Here is a 25301-nt window from a genome sequence, read left to right on the forward strand (position 1 = left end):
AGAGACAGCGAAATTGTTTGTAGAACATATTTTTAGGCTGCATGGCGCCCCCTTGAGGGTGGTCTCAGACAGAGGCAAACAATTCACGTCCAGGTTCTGGAGGAAGCTCATGAGCTTACTGCACGTAGAGGTCAATTTTTCGACTGCCAGGCACCCTGAAACTAACGGGCAGGCGGAGAGAGCAAACGGTATCCTCCAACAATACCTGAGGTGTTATGTCAATGACAGAGAGAACGATTGGGTCAAAAAGTTGGCGCTGGCGGAATTTGCCTACGATAATGCGGAGAATGTGTCCACCGGGATGAGCCCCTTTTTGGCTAATTATGGGTGCCACCCCAGGGCATTTCCAGGGGGAGGAGGGGAGAGATGGAGCGTCCCGGCCGCCGAACAGTTTGTAGAAGAAATGGAAGCGATCCATCGTCAACTCCAACTCAACTTAGAAAGGGCCAAAGAAGAATATAAGAGGCAGGCAGACAAGAGCAGAAGGGAAGGGGAAACCATAAGGGTGGGGAGTCAGGTGTGGCTGTCAACCCAAGGGTTGCCGTTCAAGGGGGGTTGCAAGAAATTGAGACCCAAAAGATTGGGACCATTTGAGGTCATTCAACAGGTCAACCCAGTGGCTTTCAGGCTCCGGTTACCGAACCACATGAAACTGCACCCAGTATTCCACAGGTCATTACTGTCACCGTATAGGGGGGAAGGTGAAGGGGTTTCCACACGGGGACCAGTCTTAGAAGAGAGGGAAAGCAGCAACCATGTGGCGGAAATCATCGACTCCAGGTGGAAGGGTAATCAGGTGGAGTATTTGGTAGCATGGGAAGGGGAACCGGAGTCAGAAAACGCCTGGGTGACGGCAGAGGAGGTCAATGACGAGATCTTGATCGAAACGTTCCATCAAAGGTTCCCCAGGAAACCTCAGTCAGTAGCGAGGTTCCGGAGGGAGTACTTTGGCACCACCGACGAGGAGGAGGAACTGGAAGGATTCACGGAATCGGAGTTGGAAGAAGGAATAGACTCTGATGAGGAGGAGTACTTAGAAACCAGAAACAGCAACCAGTGGAGGGAAATGTTCGAGACTTCGGAAGATGAGGGAGGTTCTTTCAGGGGTTTTGCTCCCTCGCCGCCCGCAGAGGAGGGGAGGGGAGGTGGTGAAGGGGGCCCTGGAGGGGAGGTGGATGTCAGGGAACTGCCATCGGAAGAACAGGAGGTGAAAGGGCTCACAGAGGTTGGGAGAGACTTATCAGCTGAGGAGGGAACCAGCAGGGGGAGAGAAGGAGCTCCAAGGGAAAGTGAGTCGGAGGGATGGCTCAGAGACACTTCCAGCGAAAACAGTGGGGAGGTTTCAGGACCTCCTATAGGGACACCCACTCCTCGCCGGAAACTGTCGCGCCGAGAGTCCAGAAGGCGCGTTTCCGTTAAGGAGCTTTTATGCTGGAAGAAATTCCGTAAACGCCCACTGTCGGATTCTACCAGCGACTGACGGAGCCATGCTTAAGGAGCTCCGTTACAGACAGAGGTTTGTGGACTTAGCCAAACTCTGAGGGACTTGGAATTTCACGCACAAGCAGCTCATCATCCCATCACACATGTCCATGAGAAAGGATGGATGGACGAAAATGGAATGAGAGTATGGGTTGAAAAAGTGTGGTCCAAACGTCCTGGAGGGCTTTTGAAAAAACCTGCCTTATTAGTACTGGACCAGTTTAGAGCACATATTAGCAAAACTACAAAAAAGTGCTTTAAAGAAGTGAAGACTCATCTAGCTGTAATTCCTGGAGGTCTTAGCAGCCAGTTGCAACCTCTCGACGTTTCCATCAACAAGCCATTTAAGGTCTTTATGCGAGAAGAGTGGAACAAATGGATGGCTGCTGGTAATCATGATCTGACACCTACTGGACGAATGAAGAGGCCCACTATTACTCAAGTTTGTGAATGGGTGAAAACTGTTAGGATATTTCCGTTCCACCTTAAAAGGGAGCAGGATGTTTGTATAACAGCCTGCGTAAGTTCCTGTCTCACAGGATGTTTATGTTGTAAGTTCCTTTCGTTTTCTGCTGTTTTGCCTGAGCAGTCGGAGCAGACGGTCATGTTTTCTTTGTTCTGACCAACGCTGAATAAAACTGTAAATATGCATGTTCTGCTCTCATGCTTGTGCAACTTTCTGCTGTGTGAATTCTGCTGTTAGAGTGTGCACTAAGCCTGAGGCTTAGTGTCGCTAAATTGCTAGATACTGCGTGACTACGGGAGGTCGATGGATCGTCCGGCACCGAGCTTGGGGGCTCAGATGGACTTTATCTCCCTGGCAGTATCCCAACAACAGGTTATGGGCCCAGATTCACGGCACTTGCAGGAGAGTAAGACAGCGACAGACTGCTGAAAGGTATGTGCTGGAAAAGTGAAAGCAGAGGCTATTCTGGATGCCGCGGAAAGGCCTTTGATGTCCGGCAAAGCTAATTGGCCTGGGAGCCGAGCCAGAGGCATCGTGATTTATGAGCTGCCGAGATAAGAAGTCTTTGGAGGCATAACGGCTCACGTAAAAAGCTGGAATGGAGTTTTTCCAAGCTTCGGAGGCCACTGAGTGCCCTAAGTTAAATCGGCACAATTATCAGACCTGGGCAAAATGGTGTGAGAGTTTGCTGCGTCAGTTTGGGGTCTGGCATACTGTATCAGAAGCCACTCCAGTTCCTCGGACAGAGAAATGGCAGGCCCAGGATTCGAGGGCCGTTGATATTATAGTCTTATCCGTCTCTCTGGAGGAAATAAAGACGCTTGCTGGAAATCTCACGGCACGTGACATGTGGGATGCTTTGAAAAAGGCCCACCAGCCAATAATCCCAGCCCAGTGTTTGAATGCATCGGAGGTCCTGGCTGTTTCCCAGAATGCTAGTGAATGCAGGGATGCTGAGGGCACCGGTTGCAAGCTGCAGGGGGAGCAGACTATAACGTCATCCCAGGCAGCATTCCAGCCTCCAGGGGGAGCCAAGGAGTCGGCAGCTGAGAGCTCTGTTTCTCGTGAGAACCAAGGTCAGAGCCTTTGCAGAGGCCGGAAGACCAGATGTAAACAGAGCAAGATGCTTGCAGGTGGCCAGGAGCGGGGGGGCAAGTTGCAAAAGCCCACGCCAGTGGAAAACAAGGCTATGTTTGCTGGCACAGCTCCACCAAAGGCTAAAGGCACGTCTGATGGCCAGGAGCAGGGGGGCAAGTTGCAAAAGCCCTCGCCAGTGGAAAACAAGGCTATGTTTGCGGGCACAGCTTCACCAAAGGCTAAAGGCAAGCTGCAAAAGCCCACGTCGGTGGGAAACAAGGCCAAGGCCTGGTTTGTTGTGGACTCTGGGGCGACGCGCCATCTCAGCAAAGACCGCCATCTGTTTATCTCCTTCACACCTCAAGATGGAGAGGTCCACCTGGCTGATGGAAGGACTTTGCAAGCTACAGGAGTTGGGACTGTGAAACTTGAAAGTCTGCATACTACCATCAGCAATGTACTTTTTGTTCCAGGAGCTGCGGACAATTTGATTAGTGTACCACAGCTGACTGGGCGTGGTTTTGAGGTTTCCTTCAAGAGGACTGTCTGTGTCATCAGAAAAGGCAAAGAGGACATTTTGCATGCAAAGTTGATGGATGGTTTGTTCTGTCTAACTTATGATGACAATGCTGTTATGTCAAATGCTGATACTTGTTGTGTTGCACAAACTAACAAGGTTCTTCATGCAGGATGCATTCACGATGCACATAGAAGATTTTGTCACCTCTCTTGGCAAGCGCTAGCCAAGATGCCTGGGTTGGTTGAAGGTTTGGACATCAAACCTTGCAAATTTCACATGAAATGTGTATCTTGTGCAGAGAACAAGGTGAAGGTTGCTCCAAAAGGCAAGGAGTCTAGCAGGCAGGCTTCCAAACCCTACCAGCTAGTTCACGCAGACCTGGTAGGTCCTCTAGCGCCCTCTTTGGGAGGAGCAAGGTACTTCATGGTTCTAATTGATTCTTTTTCCAGGTACATTCATGTGTTTATGCTCGAGCAGAAATCGCAAGCATTTCCTAGGTTCAAGGCATTCTGTGCTTGGTTGGAGAATGCTCACGGTAAACGTATCGGTTGTCTGTTTACTGATCGAGGCGGGGAGTTCACTTCTCAGCAGTTTGAAGCTTTCCTGACTGAGAAGGGAATCCAGCATGACTTGTCAACGCCTAGATCGCCATGGATGAATGGGCTTGCGGAGAGAGCAAATCAAACGTTGCTGCAAGGGATAAAAACCTTGTTGCATGATGCCAACCTCCCTGAGAAGTTTTGGGGGGAGGCTCTCTCGAATTTTGTTTACACTTTTAATCGCAGACTATCATCACCTATTGGCTGCACTCCCTATGAGAAGATGTTTGGTAAGAAACCTAATGTCAAGCACTTGAGAATCTTTGGTTCTGACATGTGGGTACACACCCCACAAAGCAACAAGCTTGGGAAGCGTGGGGCACATGGTTTGTTCATGGGGTACGAAAAAGGTGCATACAGGGTATGGATGACTAACTCTAAATCCATAAAGTTCACAAGGAGTGTTGAGTACAATCCTAAGTGGGGGGGAAATGTGGGAATTTTCCAGAGTTACCCAGAGGAAGATGTAGGTGATGTGAAGAAAGCAGATCATGCTGAGAAAGCTGAGCAAACTGAGGAGGAGGATGATGATGATGATGATGATCAGAGTTCGGATTCCAGTTCAGTGGGCGGCGCTGCTGCTGTTGTCAGTGACAGTGATGACACAGCAGACTACAAGAGCGCAAAAGCCTCAGTCAGACCATCTGATGAGTCTGACAATGAACTGGAAGAAACACTGTTCACCATTGGTCACTTTTCTCCTAAGAAGGAGGAGATGAGTCCAGAAGACTTGCGTCTGGTTCGCAGGTCTGAAAGGGCGACCAAAGGCAAACCTCCAAAGAGATTTGCTGATGAGTTTGCTAAGACGGCAACTGCTGTTCTTAGTAGCTCAGAGAAGGTGTGGGAACCTTCAAGCTTCAAAGAGGTCCAGGAGTTAACCTCTAAAGATGCTGAGCCTTGGCTTAATGCCATGAAGGCTGAAGGTGATTCCTTGAACAGGAACCAAACTTGGGAGCTGGTACCGGTAGTCCCAGGGATGAGACTGGTTGGCAGCAAATGGGTCTTCAAGGCCAAGACAGACCAGAATGGCAAGGTTGTCAGACACAAAGCCAGATTGGTTGCCAGAGGTTTTTCACAGGTACCAGGGCAGGATTACCACGAGACCTACTCACCCACGGTCAAATATGAGAGCATTCGGCTGATGCTCAAGATCGCTGCAGAGGAGAAACTGCAGGTTTCCCATCATGACATAAATACAGCTTTTTTGTACGGGATTTTGAACGAGCAGCTGTACATGCTTCCACCTGATGGAATGCAGATACAGAAGGGAATGGTCTGTAAACTGCGGAAATCCTTGTATGGTCTCAAGCAGAGTGCCAGGTGTTGGAACACAAAACTCACTGAAACGTTGCTTTCTCTAGGTTTTCACCAGGGCAAAGCTGATCCATGTGTGTTTGTCAAGGAGGAGGGGCAAAACAAACTGTATTGTTTATGTTTTGTTGATGATCTTCTGATGTTTTGGAAGAATCAGGCTTTCTACCAAAGCACCCTAGCTCAGCTGAAGGAGCACTTTGACATGAAGGATCTTGGTGAGGTATCCAACTATCTTTCTCTGCAGGTGGAGAGGGACCAAGCAGGTAATTTTCTGGTACACCAAACACAGAAAATTGCTGATGTATTAACCAGGTTGAATTTGGTTGATGCAAACCCAGCAGACACACCGATGGTGACAGGTTACCAGGTAGATAGTACTGCTGAAGCGTTTTCTGACACAACGCTGTACAGATGCATTCTAGGCAAGTTGAATTTCATTGCTAGATGTTCGAGACCTGACATAGCTGTAAGCACTAACCTGCTTAGCAGACATGCTAACAATCCTACTGTTCAGGATTGGAAAGCTCTGAAGCGCATAGCCCGCTATTTGAAAGGGACTATGCACTACAGGCTGAAGTTCACCAGTCAGAAGACTGGAGGTCTTGAAATCTTTGCAGATGCGAGTTTTGGAAGTGACACCACGGATGGTACAAGCACTTCTGGAGTATGCTACATGTACAACCACTGCCTGTTTGACTGGTTGTGCAAAAAGCAGACGACAGTTAGCCTAAGTTCCTGTGAAGCAGAACTCAATGCTCTGTCATTTTCACTCATGGATTGTGAATGGTTGATGCAACTGTTTAAGGACATTGGGGTTTCTGTGAAATGTCCTATACAAGTGTATCAAGACAATAGATCTTGTTTGGCTTTGCTGAACTCGGAGAGTTGCAAGCAAAGGACCAAGTACTTGCAGATTAAGCTACATCGTGCAAGAGAGTGTATTCAGAAAGGACTCATTCAGGTGTCCTACATGCCAGGAAATGAAATTCCTGCTGATCTGTTGTCTAAGGTTGTTAACAGAGAACAACTGAAGGTTTACGCACAAAGGTTGCAATTGGGTTGAACCACAGGTACTACAGGTTACACGGAAAGGGGGAGGATGTTAGGATATTTCCGTTCCACCTTAAAAGGGAGCAGGATGTTTGTATAACAGCCTGCGTAAGTTCCTGTCTCACAGGATGTTTATGTTGTAAGTTCCTTTCGTTTTCTGCTGTTTTGCCTGAGCAGTCGGAGCAGACGGTCATGTTTTCTTTGTTCTGACCAACGCTGAATAAAACTGTAAATATGCATGTTCTGCTCTCATGCTTGTGCAACTTTCTGCTGTGTGAATTCTGCTGTTAGAGAGTGCACTAAGCCTGAGGCTTAGTGTCGCTAAATTGCTAGATACTGCGTGACTACGGGAGGTCGATGGATCGTCCGGCACCGAGCTTGGGGGCTCAGATGGACTTTATCTCCCTGGCAGTAGCCTTATTAGTACTGGACCAGTTTAGAGCACATATTAGCAAAACTACAAAAAAGTGCTTTAAAGAAGTGAAGACTCATCTAGCTGTAATTCCTGGAGGTCTTAGCAGCCAGTTGCAACCTCTCGACGTTTCCATCAACAAGCCATTTAAGGTCTTTATGCGAGAAGAGTGGAACAAATGGATGGCTGCTGGTAATGATGATCTGACACCTACTGGACGAATGAAGAGGCCCACTATTACTCAAGTTTGTGAATGGGTGAAAACATCATGGCACTCGGTGAAGGAGGAAATCATTGCACAGTCATTCAAAAAATGTGGCATTAGCAATGGTTTGGATGCAAAAGAAGATGACATTTTATATGAAGATGGCGAAGAAAGTGATGCCAGTGATTGTGAGCAGCTGAACTTCATAAATTCTGACTCTGGCACTGATGAGTTCTTGGGGTTCACAGAAGACTAGAAGAGTACTCGAACCTAAAATTCTCTCTTCATTTGTTAATGACAGTGATGATGGTTCTTAATGCCACTGTTGACTGCTGTTCACTTTACATGGTTGTAATATGATTCTGATATACCGGTTGTTTATTAAATAGTTTAGTACAACATTTGATTCAGAATATTTTTTTTCTTGTTTTCCTCCTCTAAAAACTACGTGCGTGTTATGGTCAGGTGCGTGTTATTTATCTTTTAGAAGTGTGGTACCATCTGCTGAGCGTAGGGGGCATATGCCATGATTTATTGGTCCATAGATGGTCTTTGTGGCTTTAAAGAAACTCTGTGCATCATGAGTGTCGGCTAAGTACTGGATATCTTGAGCTTTTTTTTATCCACCAGGTGTTTTTTAGTTCTCTGGTTCTTAGCATTGGCATAGGTTTTTTTCTTAGTGGCCCAGTTTCTATCTCTTTGCTAGATCTGAAATGTCTTCCCTTTCTTGTCAATCATACGTTCAATCTCAATGTCGTTCTCATCAAACCAGTCCTGGTGTTTCTTGGTTTGGTATCCAATAATTTGTTCACAGGCTGCAATAATGGATATTTTTAGTTTGGTCCAGTGTTCCTCGATGTTATCAGGGAATTCTGAAAGTAGATGGTCCTTAAGAATCGTTTGGAAGCAATCCAGCTTAATGGGATCTTGAAGGGCTTGAGTGTTCATTTTGTGCCTTGGTTTCCTTCCTTGAAGCCTGCGTTGAGGTATAATCTTGATAGCCATCATGAAGCATATTAGTCGGTGATCTGTCCAGCAGTCGTCGGCGCTCATCATAGTTCTGGTAAGGAGCACATCATGTTGATTTTTAGCACGGACAATAACATAGTCTAAGAGGTGCCAGTGGTTTGACCGAGGATGCCTCCATGAAGTTAAAAAAAAAAAATCTGTCAAAAGAGTGTGTTGGTAATAAGAAGGTTGTGCGCTGCACATATCGTCAAAAGTAAGATTCCATTCTGGTTGCTGTTGCCAACTCCTTCTTTCCCAATAGTCCCAGGCCACAGATCGAAATCTCGCCCAACTCCTGCATTAAAATCACCCTGGAGGATAATTTTATCTTCCTTAGGCGTCTCTGATAGGATGGTATCCAGCTGAGAGTAAAAAATTTCTTTAATGTCTTCATCGGCATCCAGTGTTGGTGCATAAGTGCTTATAATAGTAGCCTGTTGGTTTTTTGTGAGCTTTATTCGAAGGGTTGAGAGTCGCTCATTAATGCCAGTAGGGACTTCTGACAGGAGCTTCACAACGTCATTTTTCATAGCGAAGCCTACCCTATGTATTCAATGTTCTTGCTCAGATAGACCTTTGCAGAAGAATGTGTTGCCTCCTTTTTCTTCCTTCAGTTGTCCCTCGCCTGCTCTTCAAGAGTCTTGAAGCGCTCCAATATTGATCTTAAAACGTCACAGCTTTCTTGCAATGATGGCAGTTCTGCATTTAGGACGTTCGCTGTCTGTGTTATCTGACAAAGTCCATATATTCCATGTTCCAAAGTTCAATTGTATTTTACAACCCCTGGGTGGTGACCCCACTGGGCACGGTAATCCAGTCAGGGAAAAAGGGAGGCAGACGATGTTTAGGGCACCTTTTCTAGCCCCTCCCCCTTTTCGGGGTGAGCAGAGTGGATCCTAAAAAGGGCTGCTCAGTCATGGATACAGCTGCCAAGCTGCTCAACTGCCTCGTTCCTTGAGTCAGAATGACTGAATCTGTATCCACCACCCATGTGCCAGCTCATGACTAGAGGCTTCCAGATTTCACAATCCTGCCCCTGTAACCTTTTGCCGATCGCCATGGGACTTTTGGGGCTTGGATTGGGTTTTTGGAAGACGCCTGTGCGTGAATTTGTTTTATGTGTGTAGATCAGTGCACGCTGACCAACGCACAGTCTTCGCAGTAGGGTTCTGTTCCGATGGCATGAGTAGTCACAACGAATTGCTAGATCCTAACTGCTGCAGCCTTTATCTGCCATCACAGCCGTTGTAACATACCGCTTGTTATCATCCACCTGTTCTGCCGTTGAGGACTTCTTCGAGCATTCTTTGTCTAGCTCCTTCCCTGTTATGTACTAAACTTGGATCCTAGAACAATAGGCAAGTAGGATCCTAGAATGCAATAACTGATTGGCTTGCAGGAAAAGACCAATCAGGCTCCAGGAGGGAAGCAGAATCATACGGGACTCATTGTGTAAGTAATGTATATAAAAGCCTGAGGTTTGGGGGGCAATTCAATCACTGTTTTACAAGCTGCAATAAAGAGCATGAAATCACTACAGGACTCTGAGCATATTTCATTCCCTTTGACGCTACCGCCTTGGGTGATCCTGCTGGGAGTACGAGATTCCCAACGGCTTCGCTCACAAGGGTCATAGGAATGTGCAAGCCCACTCACCTCAACAAGGTGATGATCCAGCGAGTGAGAGAACTGAGATAGATTGCACTGAGCCCTGGTCTCATTAGACAAAGCATTCCACCAAAAAGGCTCTAGCTCTGGTTGAGGACAGCTGGATATGTTTTGGGCCAGGGAACACCAGTAGGGATTGGACTTCCAGTTGGTCGCCCGTTATGGCGGACAGGAGCTCTTTTGCGGAAAGGGCGCCGGTGCTTTGAAGGCAGGGGAGAACCGCTAGAGCACTGTGGTACCCTGAAAAACCCTCAGATTCAGCATTCTGAGGACCTGGTGTTCCTGCGGGTGTCTGGAACGACTCCCCCGCTCCCCAGTAAGCTCCAAAAAGAGCGCTGAGTGCGAGTGGGGTTGGAGACGGAGGCACTTGGGAATCGACTCGCTCCCTTCATTGCACGAAGCTCTGAGTCTGGCGATCGTGAGCGGCCAATTCCTCCAAGGAAAATTTGATTTCATGATCAAGGTGTCTCCCCTGCCAGGTAAGTATGGAAAATTTGATTTCAAATTCGTGAGTAAAAGAATATAAATTTGATTTGTCAATTCGGAAGGAAAGGGATTCAAAAAACGGAGGTCGATCCCTTCCGCTGAATGAAAGTGAAAGCAGCCAACGTAACTGAAAGCCGCAACTTAAAACTTCTTTTTTTCAGAAAACTTTCAAGTAAACTTAGATTCCCGCTTCTAGCAGGGGGAAGGGGGTAAAAGATTAAAAACTAATTTCCCTGCAGAAGACTGCTTGAACTGTTGTATCTTCTTTGTGGAAGCGGACCACCTAGTGGGGGGAGGCTAGACTCTATTGTGACATCATAAAGGAATCGGATACTTTCAACTTGCGTTTTCCTCTTTGGGAAAAACAAAGTAACTTCAGCTGCCAGAACCCTAAAATTACTATTAACAGTATCTTTACCCTTGGATACAAATTATAACTTTGAAACTAAACTCTTGGGAACTCAGTTTAAAGAGTAAAGAAAGGATAAAAAAGATTGAGGAAAGGAGAGACTGTTATTTTGCAGTGGGGCTATTGGAGAGGCTGGGAAGAGAACTTGTTTGCTCCACTATCTCCCCCTTGTGACTGAGGCTGACCTTGGGAAAATAAAAAATAAAAAGTATGGATGGGGGAGACAAAGGAGAGAAGGCAGAAAGACCAGAGAAAGCAAAAATAAAAGCAAGGAGGGACTCTAGGTCACCAACATTTGAGGAGTCTGTGATGCAACTTCTTCAGGAAATTAAAGCAGAAGTAAGAGGCAATCAAAAATCTATTCAGGATTTAAAAAATGACTTTGTTGAATTCAAGCAAGATTTGAAAGAGGTGAAGACAGATGTATCTTCACATGAAGCAAGACTGACACAATTGGAAACTGTAAGAGTCCCTGATTTGGAAACAATTCAGCAGGAAGCTCAGAATTCAATCGTGTTTCTTCAATTGAAAGAGAGGGAGACCCATTTGAGATTGAGAGGAGCACCCCAGAAGGAGCAGGATAATTTAAAGGATTGGCTTATTGATGAATTTGCAGCCTACTGGGATCTCTCAAAAGAAGAACTAAATTCCTGGATTGATAAGGCTTACAGATTTGGTCCGAAAAAAGACTCTAAGATCACACATGATTGCATGGTGATTTTTAAAACAAAAGAACAAAGAGAAATTATTCTAGGACATCACTATAAAAAAAGGGAAGGGGGTAATTTTATTTAAAGAGATCCCAAAACATTTTTTGGCCTTAAGAAATACTTACACAGATTTGGCGACTGCTTTAAGGGGAAAAAAGCATTTTTTTCAGGTGGGAGTTCCCAGAGGGTCTCTCTTTTAAATTTCAAGGAAGAAAACAATAGAATTAGAACTGTTGGAGAGAAAGAGAGATTTCTGGAGAAAAACGCAAAAGAGCTTGGTTTGGAAAGTCCCTCTTCATTGGGGGCAGGGGCAGTAGGCCCCCCAAAATAGGATGTCCCTAAAAATTTACTCCTGGAACGTGAATGGTTTGAATTCTCAGCAAAAAAGGAACCAAGTTTATCATGTTTTGGCAAGACAGAATTTTGATATAATTTGCTTTCAAGAAACACATTTTATTAGACTTCATAGAAAGATCATACAGAATAAAAAACTTGGACAGGAATTTATCTCATCGGAAAAGTTAAAAAAAGAGGCGTGGTTTTTTTATGTTAAAGAAAAATGGAATTCCAAGTTGTTGTTTAAGGATGAGGAGGGGAGATACATTGCTGTTGAAATTACTGCACAAGGTGACAAATTTCTTTTATTGGGAATCTATGCACCAAATGATGGAAAAGTGGATTTTTTTAAGAACTTGGACCTAAAACTTAATGATTATCTGGATTACAAATTGATTTTAATGGGGGACCTGAATGGAGTAGTCTCAACATTTATGGATAAGTCACAAGAACAAAAACTTCAAAACGCTGGCAAATTACCAAAGCTATTCTTTGATATGATGGATAAATACGATCTGTCAGACATATGGAGGCTACGGAACCCTATGGAAAGAGACTATACTTTTTTCTCAAATTCAAGCCAAACATTTTCGAGAATCAATTATTTATGGATTACTAGAGATTTGGTCACCAGGGTTTGTAAAACTCAAATTTGTCCGAGGACTTGCTCCGACCATAATGCAGTGTCTTTGGAAATGAAATTGTGTCTGCAGGGTTCCTTCAGATGGAGGATGAATGATGAGTTGTTGAGGAATGAACAGATGATTGGCAAGGCCCAAAGGACTCTAAAAGATTATTTTGAATTAAATATAAATACAGAGGTAGAAACAAGAGTCATTTGGGATGCCAGTAAAGCTGTGATGAGAAGTTTCCTCATACAACAGAATTCGATTAAGAAAAAGATGCAAGATGAGAAAAAAAAAATTCTATCTCAAGTAAAACACAAAGAAAAGAGTTTAAGATCAAGGCCAAAACGCCAACAAATACAAAAAGAAATTAAAGCTTTGCAGATTCAATTTTCTCAAATTATAAATCAAGAAACAGAATGGAAAATAAAATTAATGAAACAGAGAAATTTTGAATCTGCAAATAAGTGTGGAAAATTGTTTGCCTGGCAATTAAAAAAGAGACAGAAACAAAATACTATCACAAACATTGTATCGGATGGAAAATCTGTGGAAAACCCTGCAGACATAAGGAAATGTTTTCAGAAATATTTCAAACAACTGGATAAAAAAGGTAAAGAAGATACGGATAAAATTGAGCAATTTCTTAAGGTAAATGAACTGCAGAAAATTCCCGGATATAAAAGATCGTTACTCAATGACATGATTACAAGACAGGAAGTTGAGACAGCTATGAAACAGGTGCAATTAGGCAAAGCCCCAGGACCAGATGGTTTATCTGCCAAATATTATAAAACTTTGAAAGATTGGCTAATTCAACCGTTGGCAAATGTATGTAATAAGATTTTAAGAGGGGAGAAAGCACCTGAAACCTGGAAAGATGCATACATAACTCTGATACCGAAACCAGAACAAGATAGATTGGATGTTAAGAACTACAGACCAATCTCATTACTTAATGTGGATTATAAAATATTTGCAAATATTTTGGCCAATAGATTGAAAAAGGTCTTAATAGAATATATACATAAAGACCAGGCAGGATTTCTGCCTGGGAGACATATGCAAGATAATATTAGGAATATAATTGACATATTAGAAAAATTAGAGGCTAAAAGAAAACTGTAAACCATTATTAATGTTTATTGACGCGGAGAAGGCCTTTGACAATATTTCTTGGCTTTTTATGGAAAAAAATTTAGAAAAAATTGAGGTTGGTCAAAAATTCTTAAATAGTATTAAGGCGATCTATGCTGAACAAAAAGCTAAAATTATTGTCAACAATGTGGTATCAGAGGAAATTAGAATCGAGAAGGCAGGTGCCCACTTTCCCCTCTATTATTTATTTTGGTTCTGGAGGTATTGCTAAATATGATGAGGAAAGAAGAGGAAGTTAAGGGCATTGTAGTAGGATCTAACCAGTATAAATTAAAAGCCTTTGTGGATGATTTGGCTTTAACTCTACAGGATCCAGAAACCAGTGCATTAAAAGCATTGGAGATGATTCAGGAGTTTGGGCAACTGGCAGGATTTAAATTAAACAAGAGCAAAACCAAAGTTTTGGATAAAAACTGAGATAATGATGAAAGGAAAATCCTTATTGAAAAGACAGGCCTGGTCTTTTCGAAAAAGGTTAAATATTTGGGTGTGAATTTAACGGCGAAAAATTTAAATCTATATAAGGATAATTATGGAAAAGTGTGGAATAATAATAATAATAATAATAATAATAATAATAATAATAATAATAATAATTTATTATTTATACCCCGCCCATCTGGGTGGGCCTCCCCAGCCACTCTGGGCGGCTTCCATAAAAACCAAAAATACAGTAAAATATCACATGTTAAAAACTTCCCTGAACAGGGCTGCCTTAAGATGTCTTCTGAATGTCAGGTAGTTGTTTATCTCTTTGACATCTGCTGGAAGGGCATTCCACAGGGCGGGCGCCACTACCGAGAAGGCCCTCTGCCTGGTTCCCTGTAGCTTTGCTTCTCGCAATGAGGGAACCGCCAGAAGGCCCTCGGCGCTGGACCTCAGCGTCCGGGCAGAATGATGGGGGTGGAGACGCTCCTTCAGGTATACTGGACCGAGGCCGTTTAGGGCTTTAAAGGTCAGCACCAACACTTTGAATTGTGCTCGGAAACGTACTGGATGAAATAAAAAGAGATCTAGAGATATGGTCAAATTTAAAATTTTCACTTATGGGCCGAATATCGGTGGTAAAGATGAATGTATTGCCGAAAATGCTGTTTTTATTTCAAACCTTACCTATTATTGACAATGTTAAATGTTTTAAAGAATGGCAGAAGGCGCTCTCCAAATTTATATGGCAGGGGGGGGAACCTAGAATCAAATATAAACTACTTATGGATGTAAAAGAAAGAGGGGGTTTTCCCCTGCCTGATTTGAAGATATACTTTGAAGCTGTGGCCTTCTACTGGATTAAAGATTGGATTAAATTAGATAATGAAGATATTTTGGACCTGGAGGGATTGGACAATCAATTTGGTTGGCATGCATATCTATGGTATGATAAGATAAAGGCCCATAGTGGTTTTAAGAATCATATAATTAGAAAAGCGCTATACAATGTATGGAGTAGGTATAAGGCTCTCTTGGTACGAAAAACACCCAAATGGATTTCACCAATGGAAGAACAGGCCCCAAAAAAGCTAAATATGGAAAATAAATGGTTGAGATATTCAGATTTATTGTTAGAGGACAATGAAGGAGTTAAATTAAAACCGTTTGAACAAATTAAAGATAAAGTGAATTGGCTTCAATACTATCAAATTAATGAACTATTCAAGATTGATAAGAGAAATGGTTTTGCAACAGAAAAAACCAAATTGGAAACCGAGTTGTTAGACCCTAATGTTAAGAATATGTCTAAAATGTATAATTTGTTGTTCGAGTGGCATACAAAGGATGAACAAGTTGAATCGGTTATGATTGACTGGGCACAAGATGTGGGGCACAATATAATGATGGAGGATTGGGAGAAGTTATGGAAGAAAGGGGTTAAGTTTACTGCATGTATGATGTTAAAGGAAAATATTATGAAAATGATGTATAGGTGGTACTTAACCCCTGTTAAATTAGCTAAGATTTATCATAACTGTGATAATTTATGTTGGAAATGTAAAGAAAAGGAAGGTACCTTTTATCACATGTGGTGGACCTGTCCCAAGGTGAAGGACTTCTGGGAAAAGATTTATAATGAATTTTAAAAAATGATGAAATATACATTTATAAAAATACCAGAGGCCTTTCTACTTGGAATAATAGGTTTTGAAATACCCAAGAAAGATGTAAAGTTATTTTTGTATGCCACAACTGCTGCCCGAATTTTAATAGCCAAGAAATGGAAAACACAAGAATTACCAACTGTGGAAGAATGGCAGATGAAAATGATGGACTATATGGAGTTGGCTGACCTTACTGGAAGAATCCGCGACCAGAAAGAAGAGGAATACCAAGAAGAGTGGAAGAAATTTAAAGACTATTTGAATAAATATTGTAATATTAAAAATTAGAAATTGCTTTAAAGTACTAAATAGGCCTAGGATTAAATTAGGAGTTAATTAAATAAATGAGATCTAGAACTTTAAGAAAAGTTAAGAAATTGGACTTTAATTGGAATACTGTGTTTTAATAATGATATTAGAAAACTGCTACATTCAAATACAAGGAAATTCAAATGCGAGGGCCCAGAGGAAGTCCAAAATATGTTTATAAGGCTAGATGTTTAAACAACTACTAATTAATTTGTGTTATGTTGTTAGGTGTTTGTTGTTATGTTTTTATTTTTTTATTTTTGCTTAGGTTTGTGATTCTGTTTCTTTTTTCTTTGTTGTAGTATGTGCTATATTTGTAAAAAACCTAATAAAAATTATTTTTTTAAAAAGGGAACACCAGTAGGTTGCTGTTAGATGAGCGTCACACTCATGGAGGGTGTATTGGAAGATAATTCCCACAGATAAGAAAGGTCACAGACTGTTTAGGCCTTTAAAAGTTAGCACCAAAACCTTGAAACTGATTCGATACTCCACCTGGAGCCAATCCAGCTGATGAGCAACCAACTGAATGTGGGCTCTCCACAAAGTCCCAGTAAGAACTCATGCATCTGCATTTTAGACCATTTGGAGTTTCTGGAGCAGTCTCAAGGGAAGCCCTGCTATCTATCTATCTATCTATCTATCTATCTATCTATCTATCTATCTATCTATCTATCTCATTTATACCCTGCCCTCTCCAGCTCAGGTGTAGAGTCCAGTCTGCAGGTGACTGCTGCATGGATCACCATGGCTAGGTTGGAAAGGGACAGGTATGGTACCGATCGCCTAACCTGGCATAGATTAAAAAATGCCCGTTTGGCTACATTTGTGACCAGTGCCTCCATAGAGACAGAAGCGTCCAGGATCAGACCAGGACTCCTCATGGCGGCTACAGGTGACTATTGCGCCCCATCAAGAGCTGGGAGCTGGCAAACCAAACCGAAATCATTCTGGCCCAGCCATTGGACCCCCATCTTTAATGGAAAGAGATTCAGCTGACGTCTGTTTCCTCCATCCAAGCACACCCACCTAAAAATTGCCCAATATATTCAGGGTAGCATCTGGCCAGGGCCACGTAGCAGTAGATCCATAATGTTTGTGGTCAGATCTGTGGTTATGTACAAAATATTTTAATAAAGGGTTAATTTGGGGTTCCCCAATGCAATTTCCTTAAGAATGGAATTGGGTTTCCCCAATTCTATTCTTAAGGAAATCAGCCCTGAGTGCTCACTGGAAGGACAGAACCTGAAGCTGAGGCTCCAAGACTTTGGCCACCTCATGAGAAGAGAAAACTCCCTGGAAAAGACCCTGATGTTGGGAAAGATGTAGGGCACAAGGAGAAGGGGACGACAGAGGACGAGATGGTTGGATAGTGTTCTCGAAGCTACCAGCATGAGTTTGACCAAACTGCGGGAGGCAGTGGAAGACAGGAGTGCCTGCCGTGCTCTGGTCCATGGGGTCAGGAAGAGTCGGACACGACTAAACGACTAAACAACAACAACAATGCAAAAACTCTGAGGATCCATGAGGATCCGTGCTTCGGAACCACGTTTTTGTGCCATGGAGTTTCCAGGAAGCCGTGGATCTTAGATTTTTGTGGTGCAGGCTGTGACCCTGGCTATGATATGTGATTTGACAGTGAGCTTGGGATGGCCCAATGCAAAAAGTGTGAGGATCCGTGTTTTTTAACCATGTTTTTGAGCCACTGTGGCCCCATGAAACAGTGGATGAATGATTTTTTTGATGCTGCCTACAGAGTAAGACGTGGTCTACAGTATCACGGTGGTTTTAGTTACAGTGGTACCTCGGGTTAAGTACTTAATTCGTTCCGGAGGTCCGTTCTTAACCTGAAACTGTTCTTAACCTGAAGCACTACTTTAGCTAATGGGGCCTCCTGCTGTCACCGCGCCGCCAGAGCCCGATTTCTGTTCTTCTCCTGAAGCAAAGTTCTTAACCTGAAGCACTATTTCTGGGTTAGCGGAGTGTGTAACCTAAAGCATATGTAACCTGAAGCGTATGTAATCCGAGGTACCACTGTAATTTCAATGAAAAAATCATAAATTCATGAGGATCTGTTTAAAATCAGCTGGATCCGCCTTTTACCCTTTTCCTAATAATAATAATAATAATAATAATAATAATAATAATAATAATAATAATGGAAGTTGGCTAGAGTTATTATAGTATTATTATTATTATTATCATCATCATCAGAGAAGTTGGCTACAGTAATAATAATAATAATAATAATAATAATAATAATAATAATAATATCTTTATTGTCATTGCCCCCTCTCAGGGACAACGAAATTACAACGAAATAATATAATTATTATTATTATCATTAGGGAAGTTGGCAAGAGTTATAATAGTGTTATTATTAATAATGATATGGACGTTGGCTAGAGTTATAATAGAATAGTAACAATAATAATAATAATAATGAATTAGTAGTAGGAGTATTCGGGGTGTGGCGACTCCGAGCTCCAGGCCCTCCAGTCCTTCCCCAGCGCCACATTCCCCTCAGGAACCAGAGTCGCTCTGAGCAAGTGCTTTCCGCCTCTCGGGGCTTCCGAGGCGCTGGGATTGCTCCGGGGACCCCCCAGGGACCAGAGTGCCTCTGAGCAAGTGCAGAGCGCTTCCCGCTTCTCGGGAAGCCGAACCCTCCCTTCTATTTTTCTTTTCCCGGCTAGGCCGCAAAAGCCCCGGCCTCGCGTGATCCACTCACCCGACGACAGGCGGCCGCGCCGGGGGAAGAATCGGCGGGTGAGACGCTGCGGCGCGAGCGACCTCTCCCTCGACGTCGCTGGAGGGTCAGGTGACTTCAAGCAAACGGCAGCGTGACGAAGCCACGTTAAGGAAGGGCAGGGGCAAGTGCTGCGAGCGGACGTCGCGGAGTCGCGAAGCGGCCATGTTTGGGAAGGGCATGGAGAAAAGGAGCTATTTGAATGCCAAGACTGATGTACAGAGAATGGAGCCCAGTGGTCATCTAGTCCAACCACATGCCAGGCACCAATCCCAGCTCTAGAACGCCGGAATGATTGACAGGGAGAGAAGCACAGGGTCATCTGGGAAGAATATTGCGCGGGGCAACACAACCATAGGTGGCAAAAGAGTAGCAGCTCATTACAGTTTCCCATATGGTCTAGCAGTTAAGATTCTTGGTTTTCACCCAGGTGCCCTGGGTTCAACTCCCCGTATGGGAAACTGGCTTTTTAAAAAAATATATATTTCCTTTTCTGAAATAAAACAATTAAAAGCAGTGGAAGATGAATAACAATTAATTAGAGCCCCTACGGTTCGACTACCCCATTTCAGAGACTATAAACACAGGTCACAGTCACGTGGTGTGAACTCGCTCGGCCTAACAGCCTACCTGGCAGGGTTGTTGTGAAAAGGGCTCCAAGACAGGGAAGGATTGGGAGCTCCTGGGAGGAAAAGGGGGGTTATCTATCAATCAATCAATCACGCCCCTCCACCAACAGCCCCAACAGAGTTGCTCAGAGCGACTCTGGTTCCTGAGGGGAATGTGGCGCTGGGGAAGGACTGGAGGGCCTGGAGCTCGGAGTCGCCACACCCCGAATACTCCTACTACTAATTCATTATTATTATTATTATTGTTACTATTCTATTATAACTCTAGCCAACGTCCATATCATTATTAATAATAACACTATTATAACTCTTGCCAACTTCCCTAATGATAATAATAATAATTATATTATTATTACTGTAGCCAACTTCTCTGATGATGATGATAATAATAATAATACTATAATAACTCTAGCCAACTTCCATTATTATTATTATTATTATTATTATTATTATTATTAGGAAAAGGGTAAAAGGCGGATCCAGCTGATTTTAAACAGATCCTCATGAATTTATATGATTTTTTCATTGAAATTACAGTGGTACCTCGGATTACATACGCTTCAGGTTACATATGCTTTAGGTTACACACTCCGCTAACCCAGAAATAGTGCTTCAGGTTAAGAACTTTGCTTCAGGAGAAGAACAGAAATCGGGCTCTGGCGGCGCGGTGACAGCAGGAGGCCCCATTAGCTAAAGTAGTGCTTCAGGTTAAGAACAGTTTCAGGTTAAGAACGGACCTCCGGAACGAATTAAGTACTTAACCCGAGGTACCACTGTAACTAAAACCACCGTGATACTGTAGACCACGTCTTACTCTGTAGGCAGCATCAAAAAAATCATGCATGCACTATTTCGTGGGGCCGCAGGGGCGCAAAAACATGGTTAAAAAACACGGATCCTCATGGATCCTCATGATTTTTGCACTAGATCAGCCCAAAGTCACCATCAGATCAAACATCATGGCCATGGGCACAGCATCCACCACAAAAATCACGGATCCACAGCTTCTTGGCAACTCCATGGCCCAAAAACGTGGTTCCGAACCACAGATCCTCATGGATCCTCACGCTTCTTGCATTGGGCCAACCCAAACTCACCGTCAAATCACATATCATAGCCAGGGGCACAGCCTACACCACAAAAAAACTCAGGTCCACACCTGCCTGGCCATACTGTGGCCCAAAAAACGTGGTTCCGAAGCATGGATCCTCATGATTCTTGCACTAGATCAGCCCAAAGTCACCATCAGATCAAACATCATGGCCATGGGCACAGCCTGCACCACAAAAAACTCGGATCCACACCTGCCTGGCCATACTGTGGCCCAAAAACGTGGTTCTGAACCACGGATCCTCATGGATCTTCACGCATTTTACATTGGGCCACCCCAAACTCACTGTCAAATCACACATCATAGCCAGGGGCACAGCCTGCACCACAAAAATCACGGATCCACGGCTTCTTGGCAACTCCATGGCCCAAAAACGTGGTTCCGAACCACAGATCCTCATGGATCCTCACACTTCTTGCATTGGGCCAACCCAAACTCACCGTCAAATCACATATCATAGCCAGGGGCACAGCCTGCACCACAAAAAGCGAGGATCCATGGCTTTCTGGCAACGCCATGGCCCAAAAACGTGGTTTTGAAGCACAGATCCTCATGGATCCTCATGCTTTTTGCATTGGGCCAACCGAAGCTCACCTTCAAATCGCACATCATGTCCAGGGGCACAGCCTGCATCACAGAAAACTCAGATCCACTGCTCCCTGGTCATACCGTGGCCCAAAAACGTTGTTTTGAAAAATGGATCCTCATGGATCCTCACTCTTTTCACAGCTTTCCTGGAGTCCACCACATGTTTTTAGAAAAAGAACAGGATTAGTGGTGAATTGTGCCCAGCATGACTTCAGATTGTTAATAGTACATTTGATTGACTGCAGGGGCATACGAAGGGGCAGCGGGGTGATGGTGCCCCGGGGTGCCATGCTGGGGGGAGGGTGACAGTATGGTCGCTGTACTGGCTGCCGCTTGTGCGGCGTCCGTGTGGGCTGCCGCTCTTGCGGCAACTGTACAGGCAGCCCCTCTCGCAGCGACCGTATGGGCCATATGGGCAGCTACTCTCGCGGCGACTGTACAGGCTGCTGCTCACGTAGCGTCCATACAGGCAGCTCCTCTCATGGCGGCCGTACAAGCTGTATGAGCAGCCGCTCTCCTGGCAACCATACGGGCTGCCGCACGCGCGGCGTTCATACGGGCTGCCATGCATGCACAGTCCGTATAGGACATTGTGTGCAAGCCCATCATCCAGGACTTGTTACCATATTATAGCTGCCACAAAATCTATCGGCATGCCACCAGAACCAGGGAAGCCTCGCCAGTTGCAGCTCACACAGTTGAAGCGAAATAAAAGACAGAAGAGTAGATCGGGAAGAAAGTTCCCCAGACTGCAGGAACAGATAACAGTAGCTCCAGCATCTGATTCAGTGCAGGCTGCTGAGGGGTTGGACTCCTTAAGATCACCAACTGACTATGAGACACCTGGAAAGCACTCAACCTCAGATGACCTCCACTCCAAAAAGTGGGAAAGAGGATTTGACAGTGACCAATATTGATTCTTTTGATAGCAGCCCCATATTCTCAACACAAAGTGAGAAGTGTTTGGACAAATCGCTGATTTGTACATCAGTTCCCCCATGGCACAGCTGTACCTTCCCCACAATCAGTCTACAAAGCATGGGACTTGTGGGTTCAGTTGGCAACATCTGTGTGTATGACTATGACATAAACACACTGAAAGGATCAAACTGGATAAATGACCGCATAATAGATGCCTTTCTTGCCTCCAGGGTGATCATGGCCGAAGAGCTAGGTCACGATAGAACAATTTTCCCACTTACTTGCCACTTCATGCAGATATGTCAAAGATTGCCAGTGCAAGCTCTGAAGAACTGTTTGAGATTTGGAGTGCTAAAGAAAGATGTTTTGATTATTCCAGTAAATGACAGAGAAGTCCACTGGATACTGATAGTAATCATTTTTAAAAGGAAGACCATGCTCTATCTAGATTCCAAACATGGATTGAACCACTCTGTGATTGATGCAATAACATCCTTCTTAGCATGTCTGTATGAGATGGATTCAAAATATCCCTATAGTTTTGTGGACTGGTCATTTTTTGCACCAACTGATATACACAGGCAAGGTAATTCCAGTGACTGCGGTCCTTTCACATGTACCATTGCCAATCTGATTGCTTCTGCTGCCCAATTACAGTTCATACAAAAGGATATGGCTGCCATTAGACCCTGGATTGCAAAAGAAATAATACAGTACAATGGGAAAACCTATTTTGAAGGACAAGACAAATATTTTCAAGTGGAAATTGATGCTGTTCCTCCCAAGAAGAGACAAATCTTGAACGAGAGTCACATTACTGTGTCTCAATCATGCCCAGAGGGATGGAAGGATACACTAACCTATTGCTCAGATAATTTACCTTCCTTGTTTGAAGGCTGCTGGTCACTATGTTTTTTGAAGGAAGGGTGCAGGAGGCCCAGTGGTAACCTAACTATGGTTTACTGTGAAGGAAACTGCAAGGACTGGTACCACTGCTTTTGCATAGTGTCAGGGAACTGCCATCGGAGCCAGGAGTGGAAACAAGGCTCTCAAGCGATGCCGGAGAGGGGCCCAGCAGGGAGAGAGGGGACTCATCGGCCGGGGAAGGAAATCAACGTGACACCAGGGAGAAAGGCGGGCAGAGGCGGGCTTCGGAGAGATGGCTCCAGGACTCTTCGCCAGAGACCAGCGGGGAGAGCACGGGTCCTCCGCTGCCCACACCCACCCTGCGCAGAAGACTTCCGCGCAGGGAGGCTAGGCAGAGACTATCCGTCAAGGAACTTTTATGTTGGAAGAAGTTCAGGAAACGCCCACTGACGGATTCTGCCACTGACTGAGACAGCCGCGGAGTCAGGGCTGTCCAGCCAGGGAAAGGTTTATCCAGGCAACCTTGCCAAGAGTGGCGGCAACTTACGCACGAGCAACCCCCAATTCCCATTACAGCAATCCGTCAGTCCTTGACGTTGCTTGTGCACAACGACAAGACAGGCAGCACCATGAGTCAAACCGGTGGAGCAGGCGCCCAGGAGGGAGCAGCGGCAGTGCCAAATCTGGAGGAGAGAAACCGAGATTTGGAACAGCAGGTGGCTCTGTTGATGGTGCGGCTAGACGAAAGGCGGACTCAGGATGCCCAGGGGAGGCCCACCCCCATCGCAAGGAAGGTACCAGGACTGGTGCACAAGTTTGGGGAAAACCCCCGAGGCTATAATGCGTTCAGAACGGAGGTACAGTACGCTTTGGAACTGCAGTATGATGACTTTGCTGACGATGGCGAGCGGGTGGCTTATGTTGTAGGGCATCTTCAAGATGGGGCCAGGGAATGGATCAGGCCCTTAATGGCAACGCAGAATGCTGCCTTAAAAGACCTTAGGAAATTTTTTGGCGCCATGGATACCATGTTTTCCAGTCAAGTGGAGCAAAGTGTGACTCGCCGGGAACTGATGGGTTGCAGGCAGGGGAGCCAATCAGTTAGAGAGTACTGGTCACGTTTTGCGATGATTATCCACAGACTTGGGTGGGATCTGGACTCGGAACCCGTGCAAATGTTGTTTGAGGAAGGATTAGCCCCATCGGTGAAGGACGAGCTTTCCCGCGCGCCCTGCCCGCAATCGATGGATCAGCTGACCAAGGCTGTGCTTGCGATTGGTGTACGCCAAGAGGCGCGGGCTCAAGAGAAGCGGGAAGGGAGAGGAGAGTGTTGGCATGACAACCGCATTCCTGAGATACCGAGGCAGCCCTCCCAGCCAGTGGAGCCAATGGAAATTGATGGCGCGCGCGCGAGCGGGGTTTCAAACTCCAGTGAGGTGCGCAAGAAGGAGGGAAGGGATGGGAAAACAGCCAAGAGGTGCTTCCTCTGCCAACAGCCAGGACATTTTGCCAGGGTCTGCCCTCAAAGAAAGGCTTGGCAAGGGATGGTGGGAGCAGCTGGCTGTGAGGAGAAGGGGGGAAAGGAGCAGGGGCAGGGAAACGCCAACGCTTGGCTGCCGATCAAAGGGCACAGCAGCCAGGCCAGCAACCACTAAAAGTGCCCCAGCCAGACCCCCCCAAAGCAGCTATAGCCATAGAGGTGGTACTAGAACTCCCGTACGGGCACCCAGTTAAGGTGAAGGCGCTGCTGGATTCAGGCAGTTCTTGCAATTTTTTCAGCAAAGACTTCACGCTAGAGCACCAGCTCCACCTACTGCTCCTAGATTTTCCCTTGCAGGTGACCACCATTGATGGAAGAGAACTGCTGGGGGGGGGGGAGTGACGCACCAGACTCCACCCATGAGAATGAGGGTTTCCAGACACACAGAAACCATTGCCTTTCATGTAGCCACACTGGCAGGACCCCCAATCATATTAGGAATGAGCTGGCTGGCGCTACATGATCCAGTAGTGGCATGGCATCAGCGGACAGTCACCTTTGGGTCAGCACACTGCTTGGAACACTGTCTAGGGGGGGAAACCCCGAGAATGGCCGTGGCTAGGGTGGCTGGGATGGCTGTGGAGCAGAAAGGGGAGGTACCACCGCAATACGCTGATCTGCAGGAGGTCTTCAGTGAGAAGGAAGCGGATAGACTACCCCCCCATAGGCCCTTTGACTGCCAAATCAACTTGATTCCAGGGGCTCAGCTGCCAATGGGTTGTTACGAAAAAGGAGCAATGCAGAAGCAAGCACCAGGTGGCAGGAATGGTAAACAGGAAGCTGATGTTATTGGTTTGTACCGTGGGAACCAGGGACGGTCTATTCAATGCACTGAGCACCGGATGTTAGCTCAGAGTGGCACATGACCCTGTACTGGAAGTACATGGGTGGAGTTTATTCTCTCTCTGCAGTTGGGAATCAGAGGGTACAGACGTGTTTTCTCTGTACTGCTGAAAGACAGGAATAAAGAC

The 25301-nt window shown here is 45.1% G+C and overlaps 1 protein-coding gene across 2 annotated transcripts in view; it reads right to left on the bottom strand.

The window, feature by feature from the left end:
• LOC128406072 (ras-related GTP-binding protein A-like) overlaps positions 1–18747 on the bottom strand; it is a 61543-nt gene extending 42796 nt beyond the window's left edge. The window contains exon 1 of one of the 2 annotated variants that reach the window (XM_053373121.1): positions 18657–18747. The gene's annotated coding sequence lies outside the window, so the exon portion shown is untranslated. The remainder of the gene's footprint in view (positions 1–18656) is intronic. The other variant, XM_053373122.1, reaches the window with a different exon arrangement.
• Positions 18748–25301: the final 6554 nt, after the last annotated feature.

The sequence above is a fragment of the Podarcis raffonei genome, chromosome W, assembly GCF_027172205.1.
Source record: "Podarcis raffonei isolate rPodRaf1 chromosome W, rPodRaf1.pri, whole genome shotgun sequence".
NCBI classification, from domain to species: domain Eukaryota; kingdom Metazoa; phylum Chordata; class Lepidosauria; order Squamata; family Lacertidae; genus Podarcis; species Podarcis raffonei.